This window comes from Mustela nivalis (assembly GCF_964662115.1).
Source record: "Mustela nivalis genome assembly, chromosome: 13".
Classification (NCBI taxonomy): Eukaryota; Metazoa; Chordata; class Mammalia; order Carnivora; family Mustelidae; genus Mustela; species Mustela nivalis.
In genome coordinates this window covers 33334351-33350186 of record NC_139032.1, presented here as the reverse complement: position 1 = coordinate 33350186, position 15836 = coordinate 33334351, and the positions used below count along the sequence as shown (strand labels likewise).

General features: G+C 35.9%; 1 protein-coding gene across 24 annotated transcripts in view; it reads right to left on the bottom strand.

Annotated features, from left to right (window-relative positions):
- KDM4C (lysine demethylase 4C) overlaps positions 1-15836 on the bottom strand; it is a 518729-nt gene that overhangs the window by 273174 nt on the left and 229719 nt on the right. The window lies entirely within an intron of this gene.

Here is a 15836-nt window from a genome sequence, read left to right as displayed (position 1 = left end):
TGTCATCATGTCACCTCACCTGACATAGCTCCAGGACACCCTGGTTTCATTTCCCACAGAGTAAAACCGTGCCTCTGTTATAGAATATCTATCACACCACACATTGAGTCTGTGAGAATGAATACCCATTCACAGAGGGATGCATGAAGAGATCATCTACAATACAAGACCCTTCTGGGAAGGAACCATGGTTCTATGCACAGAAGAATGAAATGGCCTTCTGAGAAACAGTAGTCTCCGTGTTATATCTCTTATCATGGTGTTGGGTTTAAGACCCACAAATATTCTTCAGTGACGTGGCTGCCATCACTGCTGGTGCTGCCATTAATGCAGAGAAAAAGTTTTTCACTGATTTCATTATGGTTTTGACAAGCTCTAGATTGTCCAAAATGCAGTCTTTTTTTGCCTGGAAGGAATAAGGTCCCAAAAGAAAGGCTACAATGAAGAATGGGAAAGCAAATGCAAAAAATCTCCATGAAAATTAAAAAACAGATTTCCATCTTGCAACTACTCATTTTGTAAAGAAAATGAATGGTAGATTTAGTCTGAAATATTTATAATAAAATATATTAAAGGACTTGTGATAGAAAAAAATAACAAAAGTGATGACTGGTGGTATTTTGCAGAACATTATCTTTCTAAGCAGCTGTATGCCAGAGAGAATGTGCACTTGCGATTTCAGGGCATTACAAATAAAAGAACCTATACCAAATTCATTATTTTCTAAGTCAAGATGCTGCAACCTGAAAAATATCACAAACAAGAGGTCATGCTTCATATTAATCAGCCCTTCTATGAAGTGAGTTAGGAAAGCTGGCAGGTCCCTCACCTGTCTTAACCAAGTATGAAAGTGCAACATGTACTCACTGTGAGAAAGAGCACAACTTAAACCATCCTAGCCCTTAACATACCATCTCAAAACTACAGTCATGCCTGAGGATGCTGGAAATGGTTGTGGTACTAGGGACACTGCCTCAGAGCACTACAGAGCTCCCAATGAGGTCTGCAGCCAAAGAAAGGGACACCACTTCACGTGCTCCAGTAAAGGGAAGAAACATATCTTTGCAACCAACAGGCAGGTCAGCAGGTTCTCCACCTAAACCTATGTAGACATTTGAAAATGTCAGGTTCCTGAACTTGGTCAGATCTCACAGACCAAGGGGTCAGCAATCTTTCTCTAAAAAATTCCAGAGAGTAAATATTCCAGGCTCTGAGAACCATGTGATCTCTGTCACAACTACTCAAGTCTGCCATTGTAGTATAAAAGCAGCCATAGATAACACATATACAAATATACACAGCTGTACCCTAACACAACTTTATTTACAAAAATGGCATGAGCCATAGTTTGCCAACCCCTGGCTTAGAAAAACAGGTGAGGTGGCATTTGACTCTTTGACTAGGCGGTCCAACACAAAATTAAAATCCTGAGTTACCAGCACCCACATCACCATTTTTGAAAGAACTAAAGGAGGCTCTGGAAATAAGGCACAGTCAGAAGTACTATAACTCTGGTATCTCCAACCCAAACTCAGGGCAGCTGGCTGCAATGTGCCATATTATTCACATTATAAAGACTAAGAATAATTTTGTGTTAGATAAAAATGTCACTGTATCCCTCCTGAGGTTAACCTTGACTTGCCCTGGAAATTCAAGTTAATACATCAAGTTATAAGACAGTTTGATATAAAGAGAGTATTTTTCCCTACAACTGAGTCAATTGATTTGGTACTGTTGGTAAGCTAAATGCAGAAAAAAGCCAAAATATTATAACTGCTTTACAAAACAAAAAGAGGAAGCCGAAAATTTTTAAAGTGCTAAATTTTAAAAACCATTGTGCCACTAATTAGAAGCTGGCTGCACTCTCCTTTCCAGGAGACCTGCTTGATAAGAATGTAGCACAAATTCCATGCAAATGTGCCTGCAAAAGAATGGGAAAGCTGACTGATTAAGTGAATACAGATCAAAGACATCCCGCTCAACTCTTGGAGACCAAGCCTTTACACTCAGCTCTGTGAAACCTGAATCATGGTCCATTGCCCTCCATGTAAAAGAAAGGGCAAACCAAGGACAAGCAACAAAATGGTGGACAGTTTTGCCTCCATTCAGAGATGAAAAATAAAAATGTCCCAACTTACACAATGGTGCATTGAACATTTCGTCTTTCTGTGCTTTATCCTACCCAAATAACGGAATGATTACTTGTGTTATCACTGATTGAAAATTATCCTCTTAAAACTCTTGTGTCCATTCCTCCCACCCCATAGAAGAATTTCTGCCAAAATAAAGGGAGACAACCTAAGCTCGGGAAGAAGAATTTTCTGATTTCCCCAGGTTCTAAAACCCATGAAACAGGAAGAAGGCATACCATTTTGACCACTTAAAGATTCTGAATGAACAATAGTTACTGGCTCTGAGTCTCCTTCTTTTGGGCTTAGGCAATCTTTAAAAATTGCTTAGAATGGGGACGCCTGGGTGGCTCAGTTGGTTAAGCAGCTGCCTTTGGCTCAGGTCATGATCCCAGCGTCCTGGGATCGAGTCCCATATCCGGCTCCTTGCTCCGCAGGGAGCCTGCTTCTCCATCTGACTCTGCCTTCCACTCTGTCTGCCTGTGCTCGCTCTCGCTCGCTCTCTTTGACAAATAAATAAAATATTTAAAAAATAAATTGCTTAGAATGGCAAATCATTTAAAGTAGACATTTTTAACCTTGTAGAAATTGCTGTTTACAATCTGATAAAAAGCTATGGACCCAAACTCTAGAAAAGTACACACACAGACATTTACAAGAATTTTTCATATGATTTTATATGGCTCACAGATCACTAAGTCCTCTCCTTAGACCCCAAGTTAAGTACCCTTGAAAAGAAGGATAAAAGATCATATCCTGTATATTTTGTCTATCTTACTTGGCAAGTAAGTGTAGCTACCAGAATAATTCATTATCACATAATATCTTTAATTTTATTCAGTATATGTGCAGGAATTCTGCAGAGTTTAAAGAAAGCATGGAGATAAATAAAAGCAGAACCCCACTTTCCTAGGAACATAAAAACAAATGTAGTCCAAAGGCATTTACATGACCAAGTACTAAAAAGAGATTGAAATGAAGGCCCAGGAAAAAGCCATACTACATGGGGAAGCGTGGTTTTGCTATTTAAAGTAGACACTGATACTAGTTCATAACCAAAAGAAAATAAAGGGACTGAAGGCAGGGAGAGAACAATTCCTTTAGATGTGATGTTGCCTGGTCAGTTCAATATGAAAATAGAATGAGGTATAGTGTTTAGGTAAGAAAAGAACACGGAGGGTCTCTGTGGAAAATACTGCCTGCAGACCACCTAACAGCTATGCCTGAAAGTATACGGTGCCCATACCAGGAGCAAGGTGAGATGGCAGTACACTAGGAAAATCAATGTGTTTACAATCACCCAGAACTAATTCAATAGCAGCACTTAAAGACTCTCAGTTCTCTCAAAGTTTACTAATCATATCTGAGGATCAGTAAGCAAAGGTCAGCACGAATCAGCAAAATGTATGACATCATACACTGAGACTTTTATTTGAAACAAAAGGTTGCTCTCTTAAATACATATTGTTTTCAAAAAGAGCTATCAAAATCAATTTTGTATTTCTTACTCCAATAAAAGAAAGCCTGATAGTCTAGGTAGCTTAGGACTGTCTCCAGAGCAACTTGAAAAACGAAGGGATTTGATTCGATTATTACTTTGGAAGGATTGAGTACTTCTCTTGAAAATGAATGCAAATAGCCAAGTTAATTCAAACCATAGGTCAAAGCAGAATAAATCATGTTTAAATCTCTCAATTTTATCTTCAAAAAGTAAAGGCAGGGAGTTTTACTCCATTGTGGTTCAAAATGCCTGAGTAAAGCTAAAGTGATTAAATAAACAGACTATTATGTGCCATCAGTTCAATCAAGTGAGAACACTCTGGCTGTCAACTCTTAGTGAAAGGAAGATGTTTGATGCTTTTCATAATAAATATCCATTCATAAAATGTGCTGAAATGAACAAAAAAGATCTATTGCCAATTCCAGCTATTTCACAGAGAAAAGTTGGCAAGGAATTTCCTAACATCTAAAATAGAAAAGAATCAATTAATCATGAAAATGGCTCCAATAATGTGCTACATTTTGTTACATATTATCACATTTATCCCAATGCCTTAAACCATTTATAACGACATCATATAAAAATGCAAGTACTTGTCACCTCAGGAAGCAAAAATTTTTTAAAAATACATGTCTACAAAATTAAAACACGCTTATTGGAGTAATGTTGAAAAATAACAAAGGATACCATCAAGAAAATAATAACCACCTAGGAAGAACCCCATTTAATGTACTTCTTGTACACTCACCATCTAAATGCACTTCTGTCACAGGAACAGTATTTCACATGATTTCTGCCTTGGCACACTCTGAACAAGGTCTCAAAGCACTAAGTATTCACCTAACAACAGTGTTGAATGATTCCACATTCAAGTATTCTTCTTCTATGTAACTGCACCATGATTTATGTCACTAATCCTCTACTGCTACACATTTTCAGCTGTCAGGTTGTTTTGTTTTGCTGTTTTAAATAATGTTATGTTGAACATCTTTACAAATAAAATCTTGCATATATCTGTACCTATTTCTTCATATCTATTTCCTTAGCTCTGATTCTTAGAAGTAAAATGCCAAATCATAGAATATGCACATTTTTAGAGTTTTTCAGACATTTTCTCAAATTTCCTTTCATTAGATTAGACCAATTTACAATGTCACTGGCAATACATGTCTTAAGCCAAATCAGGTTCATCTTTATAAAGAGTTATATTTCTTAAAATATGAACTAAATAACATCATAAAATCATATTACCCTACTCGTACTATTAAAAGGATAAAGAGGAAGAAAGAACTAAATGTGCTTAAAATGATAAAATGTGTCAATTTTCATAAATTGTGTAATAACATAAAAATTTAAATAACATTTCTGGTTATTGCTTTTATGACTTTATAGCCAACTTACATACAAAGTACATGCAAAGTACTAAATCCAAGGGGTGCCTGGGTGGCTCAGTCAGTTAAACATCTGCTTTAGCTCAGGTCCTGATCCCAGGGTCCTGGGATCCTGGGTTCAATCCAGGATCCTTGTGGATCCTTATGTCCACTCCCTGCTAAGCAGGGAGTTAGCTTGTCCCTCTCCTTCTGCCCCTCTTGCTGCTCAGGCTCTCTCTTTCTTGCTGACTCTATCAAAATAAAAAAAATCTTTTAAAAAAGTGCTAAATTTAACTAAATCACACAAATGTTATTTTATTTGTAAATGAATTTGTCACTATACTGCATGCTTATTTTATTCTTAAATGTATAAAATATGTAAATGATAGTCAAATTCTTAATGCAGTGTTTTGTCAATGTTATTTCTAAATTGTATACTTATATGTCACTGCCCCCATTAAAATGACCTGTAGCACTTAACTGAAATGGTCAATTCTGGTTTTAAGAGATACTTAACAGCCTCCACCATAAACAGGCATTGTTGACCCCACCCAGTTCCTAGGACATTCCTCAAGTTCTTAGAAACCCAACTCCCAGTAACAAATGAGATGGAACGAGTGATGCCCATATCTCATAATATGTATCAATCCCCCCATGAGCAGCAGCTGAAGATAATTACATCATGGCTAGAAGAAATTGATGTTGGAGTTCTGAGTCCAAAAGAAAAGATTCACTACAGGGTTTTAATTTACAGCTCAAAGGCATATATATAGGTGGCTTTGGAATTGTCATAAATGAACTATCAAATAGTATGAACCCTGAAGGCTAGAAAAAGCCCAAAATACTTAGGACCTGATGGAGAATTGCACATTAAATGAAATACAATATTTGGAGAGAATAAAAAGATAAAAAGCTTCTTCTGTCCCTTCAACCCATTAATGCAAAAGTTGAATATAGGGTCTTAAAATCTAAAAAGAATAGCAATTTATCACATTTAATCCCTTTTCATTAAAACAACAAAAAAGAGTGAGGAAAGAAAAAAAGGGAAAATTAATATATATCGTCATCTTTTTTATAAATATTTGCCTTTCTACAAGTCTACTTGTGTAAATGTACGTGTACGTGTGCCTACATACATATTTGACCCACAGAATAATTCTACTGTTTACATTATCAAATAATTAACTGTAAGAAATTACTATTACTGCTGCATCTCTTCCTGAGCTAATGAATGCCATCTATACTGGCTACAGAATTCAGGCAGTTTTGCAAAGTTAGTCATATTAAAAAGAAATAAATTTCTGTCACAAAACAGTTAACTTTCTTTAATGCAGCTAACTGGTAACTCTTAAGATTACAAATTCAAAAGACTGATACTACAATTAATATCCAGTAAACTTATTTCCTTCCAGAGGTAACCATAAAAATGGGGATTTATTTTATAAAGCTAAAACTCAACTGAGTAAGAAATGCTATAGCACCTCTCCTAGAGAAAAAACAGGAAAACAAATTATATTTGGAAACATAAAAAATCTGTAAATCTATAATGAATAAGTAACAAACATGGGATGGAGAGACCAATAAAAACAGTGAAAAACCTCCACACAAATGCAAATGATTATAAAACTGTACAGCAGTGGTTAAGTCCTGACATATACATAATTTCCTAACAAGTTTGTAAAAAGTACCAATAAACAGTCTACACACCCAGAGATTCAGACTTACTCATTCTTGGTCAGGGTCCCAAAACAGATTCTAACAAACCACCATATTAGAAGATGATAAATAGGTTAGAGATAAACTGGTTAAAAAAATATTTTAAAATACAATTTCAAGTAAACAATTTTAAACAAGAAGACATTAAAAAAATTAAGTTTGCAGGGCGCCTGTGTGGCACAATCGGTTAAGTGCCTGACCCTTGGTATTGGCTCAGGTTATAATCTCAGAGTCCTGAGATAGAGCCTGTGTTGAAATCCCAGGAGTCTGCTTAAGACTCTCACTCTCTCTCTCGATAAGTCATACCATAAAGCGAAACAATTATTAGAATAATTGGGATCCTAGAAGAAGAAAAAAGATGGGAGTTGGGGGGGGGGGCAAAAGATATATTGGAGCATATTATAGCAGAGAAATTCCCTAATTTGGGGAAGGAAACAAGCATCAAAATCTAGAAGGCACAGAGAAACCCCTCAAAATCAATAAATTAACATCTAATAGTAAAACTCACAAATCGCAGAGACAGAGAAAAAATCCTGAAAGCAGCTCAGGACAAGAGGTCTGTATCCGACAATGGTAGAAACATTACATTGGCAGCAGTCCTATCCACAGAAACCTGGCAGACCAGAAAGGATTGGCATAATATATTCAGGGTACTAAACAAGAAAATTATGCAGCCAAGAACGGTTCATCCAGCTAGGCTGTCACTGAAAACAGGAGTGATAAAAAGCTTCCACAACAAATAGAAACTAAAAGAATTTGTGATCACACAAAGCAGCCCTACAAAATAGTTTTTAAAAAAACCTCTCTCTTTCTTGAATAAGTAAAATCTTCTTAAAAAAATTTAAGTTTGCTCTCTGCCTCACACCATACAATGAACAATTCTAGAAAAAAATTATAAAATTAATAAATGATAATCTAAATGACTGTGGCTATAGTATTCTAGGTAAGGAAAGCCTCTTTGAGCATATAACACCAAATGTTGAACATACAGGTTTAAAAGAAAACTGGCACATATGACTATCCCTAATTAAATACAAAGCTCATATAACATAGCAAGAAAACACTAATGAGAAAATAGATTGTAAAGGACAAACAGGAGGAATTTTTTTAAAACATAAAATGATGAATAAACATGAAATGTTCAATCTCTTGTAGAACCTAAAGAAATGCAAATGGAAGCAATTTCCATTTTTCCTCACTAAAATTAGAAAAAAAATAATGTTCATAACTAGAGCTATTTACAGAGAAATAAGCATACGGATAATCAGTTGCAGAAATTATAGATTGACATTCTTGAGAGAAAATTGGCCCAAGACAGTGAAAATAAACATCTTCCAGAGACTGTCCTGGGAAAGACCTAGAAATGCAGTCACATGGTTATATGCTTGTTAATTTACAATAGTAAAGGATTTTCATTTGATTCTGTTAAAGGCACTGACCACCTCCATTGAATTTTACTGCCCCTTACTTTACATTACATAAGGTGGCATTAGAGTAGCTGCTGGAAAACTGGCATCTGGCCAAGAAGCTGCCAAGTTGGGATGCATTTAATATGCAATGAGAGGTAAAATCTTAAATAAAAGTAATGACAAGGCTGTAGGATTACCTGGTAATCCAATTAGTGAGAAAAAAATGAAAAAGACAAGTTTTCTGTCTGGACATGAAAATACTTACATTAACCACAACAAAAAGTAAAACTCAGAATGTACTACTTCAGTGACATACTGGTTAATGAGCACCACCAATTCAAAAAATATATATTCGTATGTATTCACTGTATATACATGCACATTCATAAGCACACTCACATAAACACTTTGAAAACCTGGAAATATTACAGCTTGCATATGAAAGAGAAATGAAAGAGGTTTATCCCGGGTGCCTGGGTGGCTCAGTGGGTTAAGCCGCTGCCTTCGGCTTGGGTCATGATCTCAGGGTCCTGGGATTGAGTCCCGCATCGGGCTCTCTGCTCAGCAGGGGGCCTGCTTCCCTTCCTCTCTCTCTGCCTGCCTCTGTCTACTTGTGTTCTCTGTCTGTCAAATAAATAAATAAAATCTTTAAAAAAAAAAAAAAAAAAAAGAAAGAGGTTTATCCCAAATCTGGACATCAAAGCTAAAAATTTGCTTGTCATTACAAATAATGAGTTGTGACAATTAAAAGAAATATATATTTTTTAAGATTTATTCATTTAGGGGTGCCTGGGTGGCTCAGTCATTGGGCATCTGCCTTCGACTCAGGTCATGATCCCAGCATCCTAAAATCGAGCCCCGCAGCAGGCTCCATGCTTGGCAGGAAGCCTGCTTCTCCCTCTCTCACTCCCCCTGCTTGTGTTCCCTTCTCTCACTGTGTTTCTCTCTGTCAAATGAACAAATAAAGTCTTTTTTTTTTAGAGTAGTATTTTTTTTTATTTGATAGACAGAGAGAGATCACAAGTAGGCAGAGAGGCAAGCAGAGAGAGAGGGGGAAGCAGGCTCCCCGCTGAGCAGAGAGCCCGATGTGGGGCTCGATCCCAGGACCCTGAGATCATGACCTGAGCTGAAGGCAGAGACTTAAACCACTGAGCCACCCAGGCGCCCCCAAATAAAGTCTTAAAAAAAAAAAAAAGATTTATTCACTTATTTTAGAGAGAAAAAGAATACATGGCCGGAAGGGGTAGAGTGAGAGGGAGAATCTCAAGCAGACTCCATGCTGAGCATGGAACCCAATATGAGGCTCTAGTTTATCCTGAGATCATGCCTGAGCCAAAGCCAAGAGTCAGATGCTTAACCAACTAGGTCAACCAGAAGTCCCTAAAAGAAATGTTTTAAAACTAAATAACAGAAAAAAATTTAAACAATGCTGTAGCAAAGAAATGAATCATCTTTCTATTACAAAATTACCAGGATATGAAGTAGAGATCAATGATAGGCAGCCAAAACAAGTAGGAAAATGTTATAGAAGGGTGTCATGCATCCCTCTATATAATTAATAAAAAATAAAGGCAAAATGTAGTATTAAATGATATTAACAGATCCTACTTTGCATAATCTATTGCTTTAAATTTTAAAATATAGTAAGTTTTTAAAATACAGATTTTATTTCTTTAAGTTAAAATTGTTATAATTGTTATGCCTATGTTAAAATTGTTATACCTATGGTATTAATTACAGTTACCTCATAATTCTCCAATCATTAGTAACAATGTGCACCCCTGGTTATAGGAGCAACATAGTAAAATCATGTTCATCCAATGACAAATAAGTAGACATAATTCATTTGTACTAAGAAATTCACAAAAAGCTACGTCATGTTCATTTACCAAGTGAATTGTCATTCTAATGATGTAAATTTTGCCATTAATACTAACAGAAATGACATATCTCCATCAAACAAAATATCTTAAAATCTGTGGGTTCCACATGTGCTGCTGCTGCTTCTGACTTATCTGACATTAAATGCATTTAGATACTCTACTCCCTTACTGACCAAGAAAACCTCCTTTTCAATGTACTTTAACATTTCTGAAAGCAAATATAAGAACACATTTTGCCTCATTCAAGACCACAACATGTAAAAGCTCATTTTTGCTATCTTCAAGAAATATTAGTATCTTAAATTAAAACTCAAATTTTATTTAATAAAACATTAGATTTAAGCCATATTGAAAATCTGAAAATATAATTAAACATATGCTATCATTTCCAAGAATTATTCAAAACCATCTAATTTTAGATTCTCAGATTATAAATTTAATAAGCACATAATTAATCTTAGCAAGTAAATCCTCCTTAAAAGGTGACACCTGTTGTTAAAATTGTTAGCTTATTTACTTTTTTTTATTAACATATAATGTATTATTTGCTTCAGGGGTAGGTCTGTGTCATCAGTCTCACACAATTCACAGCACTCACCATAATACATACCCTCCCAAATGTCTATAACCCAGCCACCCTATCCCTACCCACCACCCCACAGCAACCCTCAGTTTGTTTCCTGAAATTAACAGTCTCTTATGGTTTATCTCCCTCCCTGGCCCATCTTGTTTAATTAATTCCTTCCCTGCCCCCAACAACCCCCCACCCTGCCTTTCAAATTTCTCCAATCAGAGAGATCACATGATAACTGTCTTTCTCTGACTGGCTTATTTCACTTAGCATAATACCCTCTAGTTCCATCCACGTCATTGCAAATGGCAAGATTTCATTTCTTTTGATGGCTGCATAGTATTCCATTGTATATATAGACCACATCTTCTTTATCCATTCATCTGTGGATGGACATCTAGGTTCCTTCCATAGTTTGGCTATTGTGGACATTGCTTCTATAAACATTCAGGTGCAGGTGCCCCTTCGGAACACTACATTTGTATCTTTAGGGCAAATACCCAGTAGTGTGATTGCTGGGTTATAGGGTTAGCTAATTTACTCTTACACTATTTTCTTTTTAATCATGAGTTCAAGAAAGAAACCCCTAGGCAAATGAATAGCAGTACAAAATACACCAATGATACTTTTAGATAGTTTGTAATCCCAAAATCACTTTGAATTTATGCTGCCCCAAATAATATTTATATATTATTTTCACAGAGTGTCAGGTAAAAATGGTTTAATTATTTAAAAGGAAGGCTGGACTAATTCTAACTAATAAAAGAGAAATTAGAAAGATCTTTTATTGTTGACCTAAATGAGCTGACTAGAAAAAAGAAAGCTGGGGTGCCTGGGTGGCTCAGTTGGTTAGGTGGCTGCCTCCGGCTCAGTTCATGATCCTGGAGTCCCAGGATCTAGTCCCACATCAGGCTCCCTGCTTGGCAGAGGGTCTGCTTCTCCCTCTGACCTCTCCCCTCTCAAGCACTCTTTCTCTCTCTCATTCTCTCTCTCTCTCAAATAAATAAATAAAATCTTTTAAAAAATAAAAATAAATTAAATAAATAAATATAAAAATTAAAAAGAGAGAGCTTGTGTGTAGATGCGTGTAAACTGAAAATGAGAGACCAGAAAAGACTACTCAGGGATCAGGATGGAGCAAGACAAAATAAAACATCGCTGCACAACTGTGCTAAAACATGGACAAAAATAAGAACACTATACAAACTACAATAACCTAATATAATAACCTCAGTTCCAGTTAACATGAGTACAATGCTACTTCTTTACCAATTACAGCTTTGACCTACGCTATTCCTCTTGCCTTATAAATTATTAAGATAACAGATCATAAAATTGCCCCCACTTTCTGCCATATCTAATCCAAACCAAAACACTCTTCCATTGAACTCTCCCAAATCACCTAAACAACCCCCAATCCAATAGTAAGTCTTTACTAAGTATACATAATTCCCCATGCTGTGATATTGCCTCTGTTGCGAAGAGGCAAAAGATTCCACTTTATTTGACTGTAAGCTTGCTCCTATAGTCTGGTTTAGAGGGCATCTACAGAAAATAATATTGAAGTTAATTTTCTTATCCAAAAGTAACCCATATGTTTTAGAGGGGAAAAAAATGAACAGAATTTTCACAATGACAATGAGGGCCAAAATACTTTCATGTATTTGATTATACCCTAATATAGGCTAAAAAGCAAAAAAGACATGAGCCAAATTCTAAAGAATCACTGTTCCATCACTGATGTTCATGAAATCCTGCAAATGAAAATCAATTTGTAGAAGGAAGTTTAACACACTGAATTTCAAATTCCTTTAAAGGCTTAAAACTATCACTGCAATATTAACCACTTCCCGGCACCACCGAGGCCTTCTGAATCTGCTATAAATTCAAATGTAAAGATGTAAATTCAGAATACAGAGTCAATTCAATAACACTCTCTGTTTGCAGGTAATTTAATTTCATTTTAGAGAATGCTTTAAACATCACAATTCAACAAAATAAAGCTTTAAAACTGTGCCATTTTTCTGATATACGTAAATTTAAGCTAACCTGAAGGAATACATTGTAACATTTTACATCTAGGCCAGGAATGACTGAAAATTAGCAAGGGTTAGGTAAAAATCAAGTTTAGACTTTAACATTGCCAAGTACAGGTAAGTGGATCTCAAACTTTAGAAAATATGAGGAAACACCTGGGAAGTTTGTTTAAAAAGCACAGGTTTCTCTCAAGTATTCTCAAGAATCTGGTTCAATGAGGACCAGAAATCTTCACTTTTTATAAGCATTTCAGCTGGTTCTATTACTGAATGCCATATTTTCACATACTGCACTGAAATACCCTTTAATAGAGACCAAAGTATTTCTACTGGGACAGGTAATTGTGTGCAACTCTTTAGTACTATCTTATTTTAGCAAAGAAAGAATAAAAATTTTAAAACAATTTTTTTCAAATAATGATGACTTTAAAATGTTTTAAAATTTCTAAAGTAAAGAAAACTTACTTCTCTTAGTATTTATGCTCTAAAAATGTCTATAACTTTTGCTCTGATTAAAGGAAATCATGTTGGATTGTTTCAAACTTGGACTATAGAGATAAGCACAAAAGATTAAAAATCTCCTGGGGCACTTGGGTGGCTCAGTCAGTTAAGTGCCTGCTCAAGTCATGATCTCAGGATTCTGGGATCGAACCCTGTGTAGGGCTCCCTGCTCAGTGGAAAACTTGCTTCTCCCTCAACCTCTGCGCCCACCCCCAACTTGTACGTTCTCTCTCTCTCACTCTCTCTCAAATAAATAAAATCATTTTTAAAAAGGATTAAAAATCTCCTGAAATTCTATCACAGAGGTAACTACTTCTTAGTATTTTAGAATATCTTTTTTCCCCTATATATATATGTTCCTCACCTGGAACTTTTTATTTCACTATATAGAATAACAGGGTAAAATTGTCAAAAGAAAGGTAGATTGTCACTAGATATAGGCCTTCATTAACAAAAGTACATAATCATATTAATAACAAAATACACAGGGGCGCCTGGGCAGTTCAGTGGATTATAAAGCCTCTGCCTTCGGCTCAAGTCATGATCCCAGGGTCCTGAGCTCAAGCCCCGCATTGGGCTCTATGCTGCAGGAAGCCTGCTTCCTCCTCTCTCTCTCTCTCTCTCTGCCTGCCTCTCTGCCTACTTGTGATATCTATCTGTCAAATAAATAAAATATTTAAAAAGAATAACAAAATCCACAGACATAAAACAAAGGAAAAAGTAGCAATTAGTTCATAAGCCCTAAAGAAAGAAATACCGTAACTGAGGGAAAGCACAATGAGGCATAGCTTATGCTACACATGCCCATGCCTTCTTGGGAGAAGTGATATTCAATGAAGTTCAGGACACATGAAATATAAATGGATAGGGCGCCTGGGTGGCTCGGTGGGTAAGCCGCTGCCTTCGGCTCAGGTCATGATCTCAGGGTCCTGGGATCGAGTCCCGCATCGGGCTCTCTGCTCAGCAGGAGCCTGCTTCCTCCTCTCTCTCTCTCTGCCTGCCTCTCTGCCTACTTGTGATCTCTCTCTGTCAAATAAATAAATAAAATCTTAAAAAAAAAAAAAAAAAAGAAATATAAATGGATACTGTCTTATGTATAAGAAGTAGACACAAGATTCTGTACCTAACACCTATATTACAACAGTTTTAATGGCTGTAGGAATAATTACAGAAGGGGAAAAAAAAAAAAAAAGCTCTAAGGACTAAAAAAAAAAAAGAAAGATAAATAAAGCCAACAGACATAATAAAAAAGGGAAAACAAAACTAAATGCAGATATATTTTTGATGAATTACAAAAAACTAGTTTCATCGTTAATTAGTTCACTATTTCCCTGAATCTTTAAGGTAATTATATTTTCCCTCAAACACAACATGGCCAAACCTATTCTAAAGGAGATAAAGTATATACATTCAGAGTAACTACTCTGCAAATTAATATCCACAATCCCTTCAAAAAAGGACTTCAAAAAGGACTCCATGTCACCTGGACTCAAATCTATAAAGGAACAGGGGTCATGCAGATGCAGAGCAACATTGTGCCAAGCCACTCCAACACAGATAAGGAGAGCTCAGGAAGGAGGTCAGTGTGCAAGTCAGGAAGGGAAATCCATCAGCAGCATCAAAGCAAAAAAAAAAAACAAGCTACAATGCATACACACTAATATTCAACTTCATTATAATGAGTTATCCTTCCAGAAATTCTAATGGAAGATAATTAGAATTTTCATCACTTCTTAATTTCCTTGGAACTTAGAAAGCTTTATTACGCACACAGATACCTTATGCATACAGGTGCTCAGTAGAGTCTTGCTTATTTATTTATATTTTAATTTCAGCAGAATTAACATATAGTTTTAAATTAGTTTCAGGTGTACAATACAGTTATTCAACAATTCTAAACACTCAGTGCTCACTGTGGTACGTGTACTCTTAATCCCCCCACCCAGTTCCCCTCTGGTAGCTATCAGTTTTTCTCTATTTAAGAGTCTGTTTCTTGGTTTGTCTCATTTTATCCATTTATTTCTTAAATTCTATATGTACAAAATCCTGTTATCTTTCTCGGACTTATTTCACTTAGCACTATACTCTCTAGATCCATCCACGTTGTTGCAAATGGCAAGATTTCATTCCTTTTAATGGCTTAGTAATATTCCATTATATATGTACATCCATATGTACACCACTTCTTCTTTATCCACTCATCAATTAATGGATACCTGTGCTGCTTCCATAATTCGGCTATTAAAAATAGTGTTGCTATAAACATAGGAACACATGTTTTCAAATTTGTGTTTTCATATTTTTTAGGTAAGTACCCAGTATTGAAATTATTGGATCATATGGTAGCTCTATTTTTAATTTTTTGAAAAACCTCCCTACTGTTTTCCTAGAGTGGCTGCACCGGTTTTCATTCCCACCAATCACTCATGAGGGCTCCTTTTCTCCCGGTCCTTGCCAACATTTGTTGTTTCCTGTGCAGACTTTTTCAGTTTAAACCTGATTACTATCAATTGCTTAAAATATAGAAAACCAATTTTCAAAGAACCAGATTAAAATAACAGTAATAAAACAAAACAAAAAATAAAAAGGAAACAAATAAACAAAAAGAAACCATATTTAAATTATCTAGTTGACTGAAGGAGCAACAAAATTGGAAGGGAGCAATTCAAATAGCCACAGAACCAGGCAGGTCACACAAATAAATGCAGTGCACCAGGGAA